The 19151-nt window shown below is 42.7% G+C and overlaps 1 protein-coding gene across 1 annotated transcript in view; it reads right to left on the bottom strand.

Annotated features, from left to right (window-relative positions):
• The window catches only part of SH2B3 (SH2B adaptor protein 3), a 503879-nt gene that overhangs the window by 398482 nt on the left and 86246 nt on the right, over positions 1-19151 (bottom strand). Inside the window, exon 2 of the mRNA XM_085636309.1 lies at positions 11730-11819. The gene's annotated coding sequence lies outside the window, so the exon portion shown is untranslated. The remainder of the gene's footprint in view (positions 1-11729; positions 11820-19151) is intronic.

Here is a 19151-nt window from a genome sequence, read left to right as displayed (position 1 = left end):
ACTATTCAGTTCAAAGATGTTTTTTTCTCAATGAAGGGAATTCTTTCTTTACCTCCTTTCCAGTGTTCTCCAACACATTCAAATATTCAGATCAATAATGAAAGACAGAGGACTGCCAGCTGTTAACTTGGGGAGTAGAACAGAGTACCACAGCCTTCACACTCCCAGGTACTCAGGTTTCAAGCCCCATAAGGTTTCAATCTTAAAGATGAATGATGAGAACCACACTTTAATTGGAACCATCATTTTCCGATGTACAGAAGACTACACAAAAAGTCATTAAAAAAACAGTAACAATAATAAAAACAAATAAAAAAATAATCATATGAAGACGTTATTCTGAAAAATCACAAGACTTCACAAACAGCGTATGGCTGGTGCATCTATGGCCTTGCATTAATACTTACTTCCTTGAGATACTTCTCTTTCTAAACCCAAGAGGGAACGATGCTAAAAAGTTAAAGCCACGCAAGTTCTTACAAGCCCTCACACACAAAACTAGAACTTCACATATGAAATCAAATGGAGAAAGAATGCTATGGGATGGCAAAGAAAAGGAGCCATATGCCTCCCCCTTTCTCTAAAGATAACCTTAAGCGTTTGTTGCAGCACTCTACATTTGCAAGTCTCGTTCTGGGATGAGAAAAGATAGCAGATCCATTGGAACTCAACCATTGTGCTCTGGGATGATGAAGTGGCTCCAGACAGATGTTCAGAGCTACAATACATGCACAGCGAACTGCTGGCAATTCCATAAGAGTTATAGATTTACAGTGGCACTTCCTGTCCTCCCCCCCCCCACATGCCAAACATTTGTACTTTAGAAACATGGCTTTATTCGAAACTCCACATTATAGTTATTCGGGAAAGTACATCCCTATGAAATAAAAAAAAGAAAGTGGCATACACTCCAATGTGGGAACAACACAGCACATGGGTAGCCCAACTGGAGAGTAGGAGGAGCAGAAATATCAATACAATTACCTGTTGCAATGAACACAATATGCTTCTCAGATTTGTTCAATCGTTCTATTATCTAAAATACTAACTAATTAAGAAAGCCAAAGCCTTGATAAGATTTTCCAATAGTGGCCCTCGCAAAAGTTCCTACCGAAACCTATCTATAAAACAAGCATTTGCCATATTAGAAACAGAACAAAAATGTAAGCCTGAGTAAACAGAAATGTAAACTGAAACGTACTAACAATCAGGGAGAAGTTACAGATTGAGAAAAACTATACATGTGGAGAATTGTGGACAGACCTCTTTAAACGAGTCTAATTTACAGAGTTAACAGTGAGATCTGCATTTTTCCCAAATTAAAAGTCTGCACAAGTAAAATTTTACTTGCAACAAATAAATGTTCATTATACATCATGAAACTTTCAGGCCAACGTAAAGCTATCTTAAAGCTCTCGGTGACCAGTAACACTTTTACTATTGAGGCATAAGCACTACAAACTGAACAAAGATTCAGGTACGGCACAAAATCGGGCAGAGTGTGCCTTTTACTATCCAACAAGTTGCACCGTCTGGAGACTTTTTAAACTGTGAACCTTAATTGAATCAACTGCGAAGCGCGAGCCACAATTACATTTGCACGAATAGTGGTGAATATGTACCATGCTGAAATAAGATTTTTAGATTTTCTGGATTAAGACAAAAAAATTAAGATTCAGGCAGGTAAGTGTAGGAAATCCCCCTTTTCCACGCTGTCACAATGGATTTTTTGCCTTTTGCTGGAGCCTATATTTATGCTGCCTTTAGAACTTTGAACACAAAACACCAATGGGTTTGGCTCTAATCAGTAAGGCTGAGCCAATTCAACAACAAAAACAATGAAGATGCCAATACTGATAATCCTTTACGAACAGATTATACCACGGCGCATGAATACTCCTCGATGACAGCCGGATCAATTTAATAGTTTTGATTTTAGATAATTTTTCTTTTTTAGTACTATCTTTTTTGAGAATCACATTTCAACAATTATATACAATATTACAAAACACGACCAAACTTCTTACGAAAATGTACAAAAAAAAAGCAAAAATTCAAGAATCTGTATTTGGCTCACCAGTCATTCACATTAATTCAAACATCCACAAACTTCCTACCATACTGATATACCACACTCACTCAACTCACACCACCACCCTTGGTCTCATACCAACTTTGTTGGACCAAGGTACCAAGCCAAACATCATACAGTTTTAGCTACTAGTCTTTGTGCATAAACCAAATTGCAAAATCTTCCGATTTTAACAGTACAAACTTCACAAAAATGCACAAAAACTGGATATTTTACAGAATGTTTGTTTGGCAGTCAAGAACGCCAGGTCGACGCGTTTCGAACCCTCTTCATTAAAGGGTTCTCCTCAGGACCAAACAATACTGTAAAAAGAAAACAAGCAATAGCTTACTTGTGGATCATATTTATAAAAATGCACACCGCTGCGGCCAGCCTCAATGAGCGTTCTTACCATTTCTTTAAAGCTCAAGGTCTTCAAGTCTCAACTGAAAATCTGATGCGGATTTTTCTAAAAGAATACCAGACACTGAAAAAGACTTCAGTGGACGTATAACACAGATTAAATGAAAACACTGTTAGAGTCACTTGTTTGTGAAATCGTGCGTCAAAAAACACTTACTGTCAATAGTAACTCGTCATGTCAAAAAATAGAATTCTGTGTGGCTCATCGATGGCAATGTTTCTAAATTCCAATGTAGGTGATTCAGCTCGTGTAAACCTCATTGACTTGGTGAACACTGCAAACAAGTAAGAAAACTGGTGTTCAATCGTTGGCACACGGCCAGTTCTACATGCGGAGAGGTCGCTCGACCTCCGTATTGCCACCTTTCTTGGTCAAATCTTAATACAATGCATGCAACTACCTCCAAACGATCTACAATGAGCCAGAGTGGATTACGTTGTCCCCAGCCGCGTTGCATGTGTACTGAATCTATCACTTAAAGTGCTGCAAAGTCCACACACAGCGTACCTCATGTTCTAGCTTTCAATCCCAACTCTTCTCAGGATGGAATCGGTAGCTTCGTAATCCCTCCTTAGGGTTGTTTTCTAACGGACTCTTCAACCCAATGGCAAAAGAAGCAATTTCAGGTGAAATACGTCTTCATACAAAATGACAGAAAAAGCCGTATCACAGTCCGGTTCAATAAACGCCCGGCTGGCAGAATTGCCGGACTATGGCATATCTGATTTCCTAGCATTTCGCTTCCATATGAATTCTTCCATATCTCCTCCTTCAAACAGCCAAGCGGTGAATGTATTCACTGGGAGTCGTATTTAATGCGCATGCATGATTCTTCAACGGAAGCTGACTGAGTTTCCTCAAGGGACTGTGGGTGCTGTAGTATCGTGCACTTGCATGCATTCTTTGCAAAGTCCGGAATGGAATGAAACCTCACTGGGTTCATCAGGTCTGATGGGCATGCGATTAGTCGTGAAAGAAACAATACCAGTAGTAGTACTTTCCAGAGGATAGTCCTATTGGCAACTAAGTAGTAACTGGCACGAGCCTCATGCTGGCGCCCTACTGTTTTAAAATGGACGCCCTGGAGTATTAAAAAAGCACACTGTTACTTTGCAAATGGATGGCAGTTGGTCTGCTGGATTTAAAACAGTGACCAAGATGCCAGATATACCCATTTTTTCTGCTAAGAAACCGCCAATGATTTGAATTTCAGAACAACGACCGATGGGGACACGGGAATGGTTCAAGTAATCATAAATTTATAAAATGTCTGATAACTCATTCAATCCATCGATCGCAGTGTTAAATTTTACAATAAGCACAGCCTCATGTTGAGTTAATTTCAAATCCATGTCGCCTCCTCTCGGATCTTGCTCAATTTTGGAAATTGTCCATTGTATATCTCTTTCAGTATGAGCTTTAGTCTTCCAATGGTTTACCAGTGGTGCCGTTTCGACATTCCGGCTAATTCTGGACTTGTGTTGCGAAATTCTCTGCCGTACCTCCTGATTGGACAAGGACACAATATTCCATACTCTGCAAATTTAGATTTGCAGTTTGTGAACGTATCAGGTTTCCAGTGGATGCCATTAAAAGAAAACACTTCCTTCAATAGTCTGCTCACAGCACACACAAGTCCCGCATTTATGGTGACCCTTTATGGGTGTTAAACCCATACGTTCTCTTAGTGATGGTTTAGGCGGTTTTTGTAATGCTGCTCGAACCATATGATTTGAAAGGCTTTTATCTTTCTTGAAGGCAAACAATGGGATATTTCCGAAAGTTTGATCAAGATTCTGAATAAGATGCCAATTTTGATGAATCACTTTTTTTAGTTGATTGGCATTAGGGCAAAAAGTTGTAACAAAAACCTGTCTTTGCATTGATGTTTTTTTTTCTTAGACAGTAGGGTATCCCTAGGTGTCTACCATGCTCTCTTCATTGCTGTCTTAAAAAGTTTTTTGGGGTACCCACGGTCAAGGAGCCGGTTTAGTAGATTGTTTGCATGTAAAGTGTTTTCATCCTTATAGAAGCAGCTACACTGTAGTCTTAAAAATTGCCCATAGGGCAAATTCTCCCTTAAGCTTCTTGGATGGTTACTGGCAAAGTGAAGGGCCTCATTTCCATCTGTTGGCTTTTTATACAATGTTGTCACAAGGCCACCTTCAGCTGGATAAACCTCAACATCCAAAAAAGCCATTCGATGGTGTGAGTGGTTCAAACTGCATTGAATGTCAGGTGTCCTATTGAGCCACTCCTAGAATTGCAGTATTTGTTCCACATCGCCTGTCCATACCATAAAGATGTCATCTATAAAACGCATCCAATTAGCAATGAACTGTTGATACGGATTGTTGTAAACGAACCTTTCTTCGTACATGGCCATAAACAATACTGCTAGTTCTGGAGCAAAAGGACAGCCCATTGCCACTCCTTTGATCTGGTAAAAATAGTCTCCTCCAAAAGTGAAATAGTTCTTCTTAAGGGCAAAAGAGGCCAATTCAATGATAAACTCAGTAGGTACCCTTACAGGTTTCGCTCTTTGCTCCAGAAAAAAAATGTAACACTGCGATGCCATCATCCTGTGGAATTTGAGTGTATAATCATGTTACATCCAAAGTGACCATGAGGTTTTTGTGGGCTTCAAATTTAACGGTTTCCAATTTGTTAATGAAATCTGTAGTGTCCTGGAGATCAGATGGTACCTCATCCATGAATGGTTTGAGAAAATGGTCCACATACTTTGAAATAGGTTCAATTAGAGACTCACAGCCGTACACAATCGGTCTACCCGGTGGGCAAGTCTAATTTTTGTGGACCTTGGGTAGAATATAGAACACCGGAATTCTGGGGTGTTTATTTTGTAAGTAGTCGTACTCCTTTGGCCCAAGGAAGCCTTGATCTAAACCTACTTTGAGAATGTTGAAAAGTAACCCTTGAAGTTCATCTGTAGGGTTCTTCGTAATTCTTCTATAGCATTCTTGATCATTCAGTTGTTTTAATGCCTCCGCTGTATATTCAGGCGTTCCCCAAACCACAATGGATCCCCCTTTGTCCGCCTGCTTTATGATTATTGAAGGATCATTTTTGAGGGTTACAATGGCTTCACGTTGGGTTTTTGAGGAGGTTGTGTTTCACATATTTACTTTTTTTCTCCATGTTGGTAATTGCAGAAAGAATTGTCTTTTCAAACGTTAGGACTTCCTTTGGTATTTTATGTGAGGGAGGGCAGAAAGTGGATTTTCTGCGAAGGCCTGTCACCTCATTGGTGACAGGGGAGTTGTTTTTGGAAAAAAACATTCTAAGGCGGATTTTTCGGCAGAACTCAATTGCTTCGGTTTTCATTTTTATAAAGTCTGTTGATCTTGTGGGGACAAAAGTCAAACCCTTTTCTAGAATACGGACTTCAGCCTTTGTCAGCAACCATTCAGATAAATTGTAGATTGGAGAAGGTGTCAATTTTTGTAGTATTTTCTCCGGGTGGTCATTTCCCAAGGTTGATTGTTGAATCTGGACTTCAAGGGTTACTTTTCAACATTCTCAAAGTGGGTTTAGATCAAGGCTTCCTTGGGCCAAAGGAGTATGACTACTTACAAAATAAACAACCAAGAATTCCAGTGTACTATATTCTACCCAAGGTCCACAAAAATGAGATTTGCCCTCCGGGTAGACCGATTGTGTCCGGCTGCAAGTCTCTAATTGAACACATTTCAAAGTATGTGGACCATTTTCTAAAACCATTCAAGGATGAGGTACCATCTTATCTCCAGGACACTACAGATTTCATTAACAAATTGGAAACCGTTAAATTTGAAGCCAACAAAAACATCATGGTCACTTTGGATGTAACATCATTATACACTCAAATTCCACAGGATGATGGCATCGCAGTGTTACATTTGTTTCTGGCGCAAGGAGCGAAACCTGTAAGGGTACCTACTGAGTTTATCATTGAATTGACCTCTTTTGCCCTTCAGAAGAACTATTTCACTTTTGGAGGAGACTATTTTTACCAGACCAAAGGAGTGGCAATTGGCTGTCCTTTTGCTCCAGAACTAGCAGTATTGTTTATGGCCATGTACGAAGAAAGGTTTGTTTACAACAATAACCCGTATCAATAGTTCATTGCTAATTGGATGCGTTTGATAGATTACATCTTTATGGTATGGACAGGCGATGTGGAACAACTACTGCAATTCTATGAGTGGCTCAATAGAAGGACACCTGACATTCAATGCAGTTTGAACCACTCACACCATCGAATGGCTTTTTTGGATGTTCAGGTTTATCCAGCGGAAGGTGGCCTTGTGACAACATTGCATAAAAAGCCAACAGATAGAAATAAGGCCCTTCACTTTGCCAGTAACCATCCAAGAAGCTTAAGGGAGAATTTGCCCTACGGGCAATTTTTAAGAATACGGCGTAACTGCTTCTATAAGGATGAATACACTTTACATGCAAACAATCTACTAAACTGGCTCCTTGACCGTGGGTACCCAAAAAAACCTGTTAAGACAGCAATGAAGAGAGCATGGTGGACACCTAGGAATACCCTACTGTCTAAGAAAGAAAAACCATCAATGCAAAGACAGGTTTTTATCACAACATTTTGCCCTAATTCCAATCAAATAAAAAAATTGATTCATCAAAATTGGCATCTTATTCAGAATCGTAATCAAACTTTCAGAAATGTCCAATTGTTTGCCTTCAAGAAAGATAAAAGCCTTTCAAATCATATGGTTCGAGCAGCATTACAAAAACCGCCTAAACCATCACTAAGAGAACTTATGGGTTTAACACCCATAAAGGGTCACCATAAATGCGGGACTTGTGTGTGCTGTGTGCAGACTATTGAAGGAACAGTGTTTTCTTTTAATGGCATCCACTGGAAACATGATACGTTCAAAAACTGAAAATCTAAATTTGTAGCGTATGGAATATTGTGTCCTTGTCCAATGCTGTACATTGGTAAGACCAATCAGGAGGTACGGCAGAGAATTTCACAACACAAGTCCAGAATTAGACGGAATGTCGAAACAGCACCACTGGTAAACCATTGGAAGACTAAAGCTCATACTGAAAGATATACAATGGACAATAATTTCCAAAATTGAGCAAGATCCGAGAGGAGGCGACATGGATTTGAAATTAATTCAACGTGAGGCTATGCTTATTGTAAAATTTAACACTGCGATCAATAGATTGAATGAGTTATCAGAAATGTATAAGTTATGATTACTTTAATCTTTACTTGGACCATTCCCGTGTCCCCATCGGTCGTTGTTCTGAAATTCAAATCATTGGCGGTTTCTTAGCAGAAAAAATGGGTATATCTGGCATCTTGGTCACTGTTTTAAATCCAGCAGACCAACTGCCATCCATTTGCAAACTGACAGTGTGCTCTTTTAATACTCCAGGGCATCCATTTTAAAACAGTAGGACGCCAGCATGAGGCTCGTGCCAGTTACTACTTTGTTGCCAATATTACTATCCTCTGGAAAGTACTACCACTGGCATTGTTTCTTTCACGACTAATCTCGCGCCCATCTGACCTGATGAACCCAGTGAGGTTTCATTCCATTCCGGACTTTGCAAAGAATGCGTGCAAGTGCACAATACTACAGCACCCAGAGTCCCTTGAGGAAACTCCGTCAGCTTCTGTTGAAGAATCACGCATGCGCATTAAATACGACTCCCGGTGAATACATTCACCGCTTGGCTGTTTGAAGGTGGAGATACAGAAGAATTCATATGGAAGCGAAACGCTAGGAAATCAGGTATGCCATAGTCCGGCAATTCTGCCAGCCGGGCGTTTATTGAACCGGACTGTGATACGGCTTTTTCCGTCACTTTGGATGTAGACGTATTTCACCTAAAATTACTTCTTTTGCCATTGGGATGCAGATTCCGTTAGAAAACAACCCTAAGGAGGGATTACGAAGCTACCAATTCCATCCTGATAAGAGTTGGGATTGAAAGCTAGAACATGAGGTATGCGGTGTGTGGGCTTTGCAGCACTTTAAGTGATAGATTCAGTACACATGTGACATGGCTGGGGACCACGTAATCCACTCTGGCTCATTGTAGATCGTTTGGAGGTAGTTGCATGCATTGTATTAAGATTTGACCAAGAAAGGTGGCGATACGGAGGTCGAGCGGCTTCTCAGCATGTAGAACTGGCCGTGTGCCAACGATTGAACACGGGTTTTCTTACTGGTTTGCAGTGTTCGCCAAGCCAATGAGGTTTACACGAGCTGAATCACATACACTGGGATTTAGAAACATTGCCATCGATCAGCCACGCAGAACTCTATTTTTAGACACGACCGAGTTACTATTAACAGTAAGTGTTTTTTGACGTACGACTAAACAAACAAGAGACTCTAACAGTATTTTCATTTAATCTGTGTTATACGTTCACTGAAGTCTTTTTCAATGTCTGGTATTGTTTTAGAAAAATCTGCATCAGATTTTTAGTTGAGACTTGAAGACCTTGAGCTTTAAAGAAATGGTAAGAACGCTCATTGAGGCTGGCCGCAGTGGTGTGCATTTTTATAAATATGATCCACAAGTAAGCTATTGTTTGTTTTCTTTTACAGTATTGTTTGGTCCTGAGGAGAACCCTTTAATGCAGAGGGTTCGAAACGCATCGACCTGGCGTTCTTGACTGCCAAACAAACATTCTGTAAAATATCCGTTTTTTGTGCATTTTTGTGAAGTTTGTACTTTTAAAATTACAAGGTTTTGCAATTTGGTTTATGCACAAAGACTAGTAGCTAAAACTGTATGTTGTTTGGCTTGGTACCTTGGTCCAACAAAGAGACAAAGTTGGTATTAGACCAAGGGTGGTGGTGTGAGTTGAGTGTGTGTGGTATGATATCAGTATGGTAGGAAGTTTGTGGATGTTTGAATTAATGTGAATGTGACTGGTAAGACTAGTCCAGATTGTTGGATTTTTGCACGTTTTCGTAAGAAGTTTTGTAATATTGTATATAATTGTTGAAATGTGATTCTCAAAAAAGATAGTACTAAAAAAGAAAAATTATCTAAAATAAAAACTATTCAATAGATCCGGCTGTCATCGATGAGTATTCATGCGCCGTGGTATAACCTGTTCGTAAAGGATCATCAGTATTGGCATCTTCATTATTTTTGTTGTATTAGAACTTTGGGCACCTCACCCCTACTAACCAGTAGTAAAGTGTCTGTATTCCTCTTTTAAACATGATAGAATTGGCATACTCCTAACTGCTATTTTTAATGTACCTTTATGTTCATGCATATGGTACAAAATGTACCCAGGGCCTGAAAGTTAAATGCTACTAGTGGACTGTACCACCTATTGTGCCATCCACTACAGTGGTAATGCAAACATGGCTTCAGACCTACCCTGCATTGCCAGACAGTAGCAGTGTAAAAACTGGAATTCAACCAGTCAAAACAAAACTTTTGACATGTCAAAACCAACTTTTCAAATATTAATAAGTCACCCCTATGTAAGCTTTGTAGCCCACAAAACAGGGTGCATGGTATTTAAAAGTAGGACATGTAGAAATGCAATGTTTACATCTCCTTACAGCGACTATCATCCAAAAGCTATTTCTCACTATGGCAGGTTTAGCTCTTCAATGTACAAAACTGTAGTACTGATAAAATCCTAATACTGTATCTCAGGAATAGGTCTAGCCAGAAAAATAATTAAATAAATATTGATAATAGGTATGAAATATCAAATTCAATGGTGATGTCAGATTTTTAACAAAGATCAAGGAAAAGTAAGTTTTAGAAAATTACCCCATACCTGCCTGACGTGTTAGAAAGCCATTTCGCATCATGCTCTGTCAATCTCAGACAGTAATTATCCGGGACTAGGTGTGAAATGCATCCTAGGAGCAAACAATAAGCTGACCTGAATGGGCAGAGATGACGCCTCCGAAACACACAGACTATTCAGGGTGGGAACTGTGAGCATCTTTTGACGCTACAGTTTCCTATTTTGCTTAGCAAGTCTATTGCGTTTACATTGAACACTTGGGGCACAAATGAAAGAAGATAACAGGATGCTAAGACAATTCTTGTGTATCCACTGTCTAGTTGCTGAGGAAGCCTGCCTTTGTCCTACAAGGCTTCTGCCTCTAGGTTTATTGTAGGTGCAGCAGCTGCCTCAAACTAGATTGTAATGTTAGATGTGGCAGGACACTAGGATTACCTTAATACATTCCCCACACACTCCGAACCCTCACTGCCCAAGACGTTTAAAGTGGCTGAAGATTTCTGTCATTTTGAAAATGTCCAAAGTGGGTATGGTTTGCCCTGAGAACTTTTACCCCATTAGTTAGGGCATGTCCAGGAGTCAATTCAACCCACTAACCAGTGTGAAGCAAAAATGTGGCAACTCCAGGTACCCACTTCAGAATACTGCTAAACTGGAGGAAGAACAGAAGAGGACTGGACCTACTGTCTGTTACCGGAGAGAAGCTCTGAACGACTGGACCTGTGTACCCAGGGCAAAGACAAAAACTCAAGGTTCATAAGGCTGATTACCTATTCAAACTACAGGCATACAACAAGCTACAAGAGGCCTTTCCTGCAGCTGTCCAGTTGACCAGTGGCAACTGGGGCAGGTCTGGACATGCTGTTTGCCTCTGTCTACACCCTGTGAGACTCTAAGTGCCTCCCCTGAGGCTATGGAAGCTTTAGAAGTGTACTTCTCATGTGGACTGGAGCCTAAACGACTAAGTCAGAAGGTAACATCTTTGGCCAGGATGAACTTGGTTTGTAAAGCAGACCCGCGTCAAAGCTTGAATTTGAAGGAGACAAGCAAATCCTTTTATGGGTGTGCAAGTGCCACCCTCACATACAGCTCACCAAAGTTCCATAGAATTTTTTGTGCCTCCTCTCAAAACCACAGCAAGGGGCTGCAAACTGTGAACCAGCCCAAACGAAGCACATAGTTAGTTCCTCACTAGTGGTTAATGAACTATGTAACACAGCTGGCAAATGGAAGCTCATTCGTCTAGCCTGGGTCACAACCCCAAACACCTTTGTACATCCCAATGGCTTTTGGCATTAAAAAACAGGCCTTGTAGTATTTGTTACTACCAAACTGCAGGCTGAGTACTGCATGCAACACTACAGTTTAGTGAAGAAGTGCACTAAGCCCAAAAGCATAGAATTCTAAAAATAAATAAATTAAGCATATCCTATTATAAGTTAATCACAGCTTTGACTTACCTTTTATATTTCATTCATAGTTGAAATGTTCCGACGTATCTCGAGTTCCCGAATATGTTTGAAAGAACACACTTTCTTCCTCTTGGATACCTTTAACAAAGAAAATTCAAGCACAACATTTTTAAAAAAAAAATCTCAGAGAGAGGCCTAACAGCAAACACAGGTGTGCAAATATTGTCACATCACAAAGATCTTTGTAAACCTTGGGCTTACGTGCCTATTTCTGAGCTCCACAGTGAAGTTTGGTACTAAAACCACAGGAAATATGGTTTATGCACAGCACTGAGTCTTGTACATGTGCCATATTAGGGTTTGGGTCTCGCATTGGTTGGCAGCCTTTTGTCCTTGCACTGCTAGTTTGGGTAAAAAAAAAGAAATTTTAAAAAAACAACATTGGCTAAAAGGGAAAATATTGGTTGGCTCTCAAAAAGCACAGATTGTATGGGAACTACTTTGTATGTGGATGTGCTCCTTGTGAAAGGGAGAAATGTGGTCACTAACAGGGAAATTAGCCAGTGGCTGAAATGGTCCGCTGACCCACCGACTTATGCTGCATGTTGTAGTGGGCAGGCTTAAAATGTGACCAATAGCAGGCCAATAAACAAAAGACTGACTGAAAGCCTCTGTAAGTAAGTAGATTATAGAAATTTAGTAAAATCAAAAGGTCTTGCCTAACGCCGACCTAATCATGTGTGGGAATAGTCTTTCTGACCAATTTTACAATAGGACTCCCATGAATGCCTGCTTTGCCAGTACAGTGACATTTAGATTAGAACTCGAGGAAGGAAATTGCAGGTGCAACCCACCCCCCCACCCCCTAACTGAGCACAATTTGTGCACAATTTGTACACATCTGTGGTGGAAACGCTGGATACATATGTCCGATTTTTTTTCAACACAGGCGGAAATTCCCCCCACAAGGCAAGCAGCACTGTTGCAGAATCACACTTCCTGTGGGTATTGACGCCACTTTGCTCCCATGTCAGTACGACACCATGTAACTATCCAGTATCCAGGTCTAGGCTCTTTGTGCAACAAGTCAATGTTATCAGCTATGTTAATCCAAGCGGTTATAGCACTTCAGAGAACAGCAATAGGTAAAAAACAAAAATTAAAAAAGAAAATGTCCAGTTACTGCGTATAGCTTTACACAGGCTGTTTTGCATGTTTCTAAGAATTCCTCCTTTGTTAAGTTATATCATTGGTGTATCTTAAGGTGTTTTGACACTTGTGGGTTCCCGGCACTGAAGAAACCAACAATAAGAACCCAAATCTGCCAAAACTGGACGCTAAGGAATAGAAGGGACAGTAGGGGCTTCATTGGGTGATGCACAGGGTACAATATTTGTATTTTAGGCAGGCTATAGTTATACAAGTATCACTAAATGCCAAGTAAAAAAAATTTACTGACACAAATAAGCAGGTGAAACTGCTAATCTCCTGTCTGGAACGGTGGGTGTAACCAAGATGCCAGAAATTCTTCGCTTCCTGTTCTTGGCCTAGTTCCTCCAATTGGCGTTTGCTAGACTGGACATGAAAAGGTTCCAAAAACCTTAGATTTCATAAGGTGGTGGTGGTGGTTGCAGGACTTTCTAAAACATTTCGGAGGGCTCCCAAGAGCACGACAGCCTAGAATATCCTGATGTGGACAAATATCACAATTGAAGGGAGATGAGGATTTCCTCACAGAAACATTCGGTAATGATGTGCCTCGGTGGCGAGGGGGGGGCACAATGATGAAAACAGTGGGTTAATAGAAATTCATGGGAGGACTCACAAGATATTAACCATCTCCCATGCAGCCCCAAACAAAAAGATACAAGCTGCACATAAAATGTGGCCTGTCCACATACTATACCCATTCATGCCATTACAGCTCACCCAGAGAGAGTATCTCCAAGAGAAGGAGGGAAAGAAGCTGCAAAATGATAAGGCACATTTCAAATCAAAATGCTTCACCAATGTAATAGGGATTTAGGGATTAGAGGAGGTTACAAACTGCAATATAACGATATCTGCCCTTGGGTTAGGACATCAGAAATTGGGGTGTGGCAGAGGGGGTCTTATCCCAAAAAATAAAAATAAATAAAATATCAGTTCTACAGCACACCTCTCCCTCCCCGAACACAAATAGTCAGATTGTGTACTATGATCATTGTATATATTGTGGCAAAGTAGAGGGAATGTATGCATTCCAACTGCACTGGGAAAAGAACCAGGTTAGAAAAATAGGTCCAGATGAGGGCTCAAATCCATAAGGAGGTTTTACTATCTAATCTATGCAAGTGGCAAGGATCTCTGGGGGTCCTTCTAAATAGGGCTGATAGGAGCATAGAGGAAGGTGAGAAAAATTATATATTGTGGAACGGCTTTAATATTGAGGAGTTTTCATTGGGAGGTCGAGAAGGAAAATAAATTACAATACAGGTCTTAATATGCATTAGGACTCATACATTGTATTCTGTTGATCGACCCATTAGTGCTGATATTTAAATAATTTGGTGGTCACCTGGGTTAACAGTTCTCTGTAAAACTGATTTGGCTCACAACGTTCAACCCCTTACATTCTTGGTGAGGTTAGTCTGGAAGATACCTCAGCAGTTCAAAGCAAAAAACTACACAGGTAAACCAACTGTGACTCCTAAGACTGCAAGCCCTGTGTATGTATTGTGACCAGTTGACTAACTCATCTCCTACTGAGCACCTACATGAGTAAAATGGAAATGATGAGGCACATTCTTGGTCTGAAAGTGGCCTCCCCGCTATGTTGTTTAAGACTGTCACTAATTTAGAGGGGAAGAGGGGGCTGGTGGTGGTGGCTGGGGTTACTGGACTATATATGTGTATTCTTGAATATATCTCCTGTCTGTAAAATATATGTGTAGGAGAGTAGGATCTGCTTCTTATGGTTACCCCCACTTTTTGCTGATGTTTCACACATTTTCGACTTTAGTCTGGCTGGGACCCTGCCATCCAGGGCCCCAGCCTAGCTGCTTCCTCTCTAAATTGATTGCATGTACTTTAGGTACACCACAGATTGGATTCTGGGGTACCCTTATAAGTCCCTAGTATATGGTATACTATATACCCAGGGCATAGGTACCCCCAGAGGCTTTTTAGGGGCTGCAGCATGTATTATGCCACCCCTCGGAGACCATTTAAAATGACACAAAAGGTCTGCTTCAGCAGCCTGTGCAAGGTGGTGTATGCACCCCTTACTCAGATATAGGTTCCCTATATCTATCCATTTCACTGCACATATAAACCTATCAGTCACCCCCATGGCAGGCTTTATCAATCCTGAAGGCAGGGTGCAGGGTTTTATGTGAGAGGTTGCCCATCCATGGGCTAAGCCCCTCTGCAGCCTTCGGAACCTTTATTCCGGGGTGGTTTGTGATGCAGCCAAACCATATACTCTTAAGTGCATTATAACCTCGAGGTAAATGCTAACTTTGGAATGGCTGCATGGAAACATGTTGTGTTTGATGTCAAACACCTTGGAATCATACCTCCCCGCCAGTAACTGGCGGGGAAGGTATGATTCCACCCTACTAGAGGGAGAAACAGGACTTCACCGGTACACCCAGTACCAGCTTCACAGACCGTGGCATCACAAAATGGATGCTGCCAGCCACAGACCAGAGTCTGCCCTCCTGTTGCTGGACGAAACTCCAGCAGGGGAGGCCTGGACAATAGGTTTCCTGTCACAGGGAGGTGTGACCACCTCCCAGATAGGCTTTAGTGTATTGGGGCTGGGTGGGTGCACTCCAAGAGTGCTTTGATGTCTGCACTGGGGGCACATTTGGTGTCCCTGTGCATTGTCCAGCTCAAACCGGTTGCAGGAGCTACCGGCCCCTGCTCTGGCACGAAACTGGACAAAGGATATGGGTGTAGCCACCCCTTTGTCCTGACCCTCCCATAGGAGGGTCCCCAGAGGTTGTCCCACCCCTTCCTTTGGTATAAAGTAGGAACCCCTGACTACAGGACTTTAGATTTACCTGGACGAAACTCTGCTACAGAATCCCAGAACTTATACCATCTACATGACGTTGGATGACCGAAGAATCTCCCTTGGAGTAAAGGAGTTACTCCCCTGCAAGGCAGGCACCAAAGACGCATCTGTACGGTTTGCAGCTATGCAGCTCCTGAAGGACTACGAAGACTTTGCAACACAGAAGGTGGGGTTCTAAGCTTCCCTGAGGCCGATCCGTGCTCTCAGCAATCCTGAGATCCTCGTGGGGGACCGTGCAACCCGAACCCCTGGACACCGTGCACATTTGCAGCAGCATGTGCTTCTTAGCGATCCCGGTGGTTGTAGTTTGGGCTACTTGTAGTCCAGACCCCGAGCAGTGATTCGACCAAAGATTACCTGCCTACACTCCGAGTGACCCGTGGGCTGGTATTTAGTGATTCCTCTCGAGGTACCTTTGCGATCCCTTGTCCGTCGACTTGTGGGTCCATGAGAAGGGTACTTTGACTTTCAATGGGCTTTCCTGGTTGCTCCAGACGTGCTCTGACTCTCCATCACTTGGGGAGTCCACAGCACCTTGCTGGTCCACACCGAAGCAGTCTTACTCTCACAACGTGGGTTGCCGTTGCCAAGGCTTGTTGGTCTCTAATCTGGACACCGACCCCCCCCCAGCACTCGACATCCTTCGTGGGACAGCTCGCCTGCAGACTGTGGTAGTCGTCGACGCCTCCTGGTCTCTGTGGCAGTGGAGTCAAGCTTCACCTCATCGCACATGAAACACCCGACATCGGTGGGCCTTAGTCTATCATGCCCCTGGTCACTCGCAAGTGACCCAGACTTTGTCCCCTCTGCTTTCAGGTTCTTCACATCTTTGATCCAGGCTTGAATCACACCGGACACTTTTCCTTTCCACGGCAGCACTACTTTGCAGCAACTCTCCATTGACGACATCGAAGATTCCCGACACCATTTGACAGCTATGTACCCTGCTTCCCTGGGTTAGGTAACACGAGTACTCTGGTGCTCACGTGGGTGCTGGCCTTAGAACCTTCGAAGTCTGAAAGGGTTTGCTCCAAGTCCTCTCCTAAGTGTCCTTAAACTCTAAAATTCCAACCGCAACTTTCCCATCGGATTGTACGGAGCCCCCCGTGGGTCCCCCGTGTCACTACCTTGGGTGGTTCCTTGGGGTCCCAGCGATTCTACGTGCTCTAGGCACTGTGTCTAGTCAAGTCGTGATTCTTCTACCACTTTCTTAATATATTGTTTGGTCTCCCCCTGGGGCCCATTGTAGATTGTGCTATTTACTGTAGTTTTAGAACTGTATTATTGTGTGCCTTACTCTCTAATCTCATAAAGAGGTTGGTAGAGAGTGTTTAGAAATAAATACATATAATATATATATATATATATATATATATATATATATATATATATATATAACACCAAGGCTGGACAGGCCGCTTAACATAAACACCAAGAGTTGCCCCACTGAAGCAGTCGCACACGAGGGGGCATGACCATACTGCTGCCACAGGCGGTTGCAACACAGCACTTCTGCCGCGCTTCCTCTTTTGAAGCCAAACGCGTTTCGAGTTTATCAAACCCTTGGTCACTGGCAGGCAATTCATTACAATGGTGCACAGACAGGCAGATCGTTTTCAGGACGTCATTTATTAAGAATATAAGCCCCGCCCAAATGGGCGTACACAGTTCTCATGGCATGCTGGTTATGGTAGTTCCTCAGTATTAAGCCAGGCTTTAAGTCCCGTTAAAAACCCCAGTGGGTCACTGCAATGTCCGTGCTATCCCAATCACCATTGTTGCAGTATTAAAACTAAAATAGTTGAAAAGCGGTAGGCGGATTTGCTGCAATGCGGCCAATATCTACCTGTGGCTCCGGTCCCCCTCGTTTCATGGCAAGTCCACAAGTGCAGGACTTGAGAATCTGCCATCCACGGCGGCGGGACTGCTTCGCGGCTGGACAGGCCGCTTAACATAAACACCAAGAGTTGTCCCACTGAAGCAGTCGCACACGAGGGGGCATGACCATACTGCTGCCACAGGCGGTTGCAACACAGCGCTTCTGCCGCGCTTGAAGCCAAACGCGTTTCGAGTTTATCAAACCCTTGGTCACTGGCAGGCAATTCATTACAATGGTGCACAGACAGGCAGATCGTTTTCAGGACGTCATTTATTAAGAATATAAGCCCCGCTCAAATGGGCGTACACAGTTCTCATGGCATGCTGGTTATGGTAGTTCCTCAGTATTAAGCCAGGCTTTAAGTCCCGTTAAAAACCCCAGTGGGTCACTGCAATGTCCGTACTCCGACTCAGCTAGATTACTCTACATTACTGCTCGTAGAGAATACAAAGCAGCCATCACTTTAGCCAAATCAGTCCACTTCTCGGACAGGCTCTCCTCTGCAGCCAACAAATCCAAGGAAGTGTTTAAAATTATGAATGAGCTTACCACCGATGACAGAACCCTTCCTGCTCAGACCCCTTCTCAAGAAACATGCGATGCCCTCAACCTTTTCTTTATCGAAAAGATTATAAAAATCAAAGACTCAATCCACTCTCCTCCCCAGCCATCCCCCCAGGTCTCCATGCCTGATAACCACTCGATCATCACGACGCTCCCTGCTCTTAACGCTGACTCACTGGCTCGACTCGCAACTAGAGTCAAATCTGGTTCCCCTAGTGATTGTTGCCCACCCTCAGTCATGCGGGACATCTGTCTTAAATTACCGGATCATATCCTCCCTTTGTTGAACGGCTCCCTCAACAGCGGCTTTGTCCCTGCATCTTTTAAGGAGGCAATTTTGGTGCCCCTCTTAAAAAAACCTGGAGCAGACCCGGGAGAACTCTCTAATTATCGTCCCATTTCCCTCCTCCCCTACCTCTCAAAGCTACTGGAGGCCCACGTTACTCAATTTCTGTCACACTTTATTGAGTCCTCCGGCTTCCTTGAGCCCAATCAAGCTGGGTTCAGACCTGCCCATTCGACCGAGGCGGTCATTCTCGCAGTCCTGAATACTCTGAGAAGTAATGCGGACGTTGGTACTCCTCAAGCTTTGGTGCTCCTGGACCTGTCCGCCGCGTTTGACACGGTGGACCATAACATCCTCCTCCGCCGTGTTGCACAGGCGGGCATCCAGGGCATCGCCCTTAACTGGATCATGTCTTAACCGGCAGAACTCAGGCCGTACGCCTAGGCCCTTACACAGCCGGGAGAACTGCAACTACTTGTGGAGTCCCCCAAGGTTCCTCCATCTCACCGTTGCTGTTCAACCTCTACCTCCGTCCACTCATTCATTCACTCAGGAACTGGGACATCACGGTGTATAATTACGCCGACGACCTGCAAATCATCTTCCCACTCAACTTCCCTAAAGCTGTTAATACCTTCCATTCTGTCATGATCCACATATTGGAATGGATGAACATCAATC

This window comes from Triturus cristatus, chromosome 11 (genome assembly GCF_964204655.1).
Source record: "Triturus cristatus chromosome 11, aTriCri1.1, whole genome shotgun sequence".
NCBI classification, from domain to species: Eukaryota; Metazoa; Chordata; class Amphibia; order Caudata; family Salamandridae; genus Triturus; species Triturus cristatus.
The sequence above is the reverse complement of the archived record's forward strand: the minus strand, read 5'-3'. Positions and strand labels throughout refer to the sequence as shown.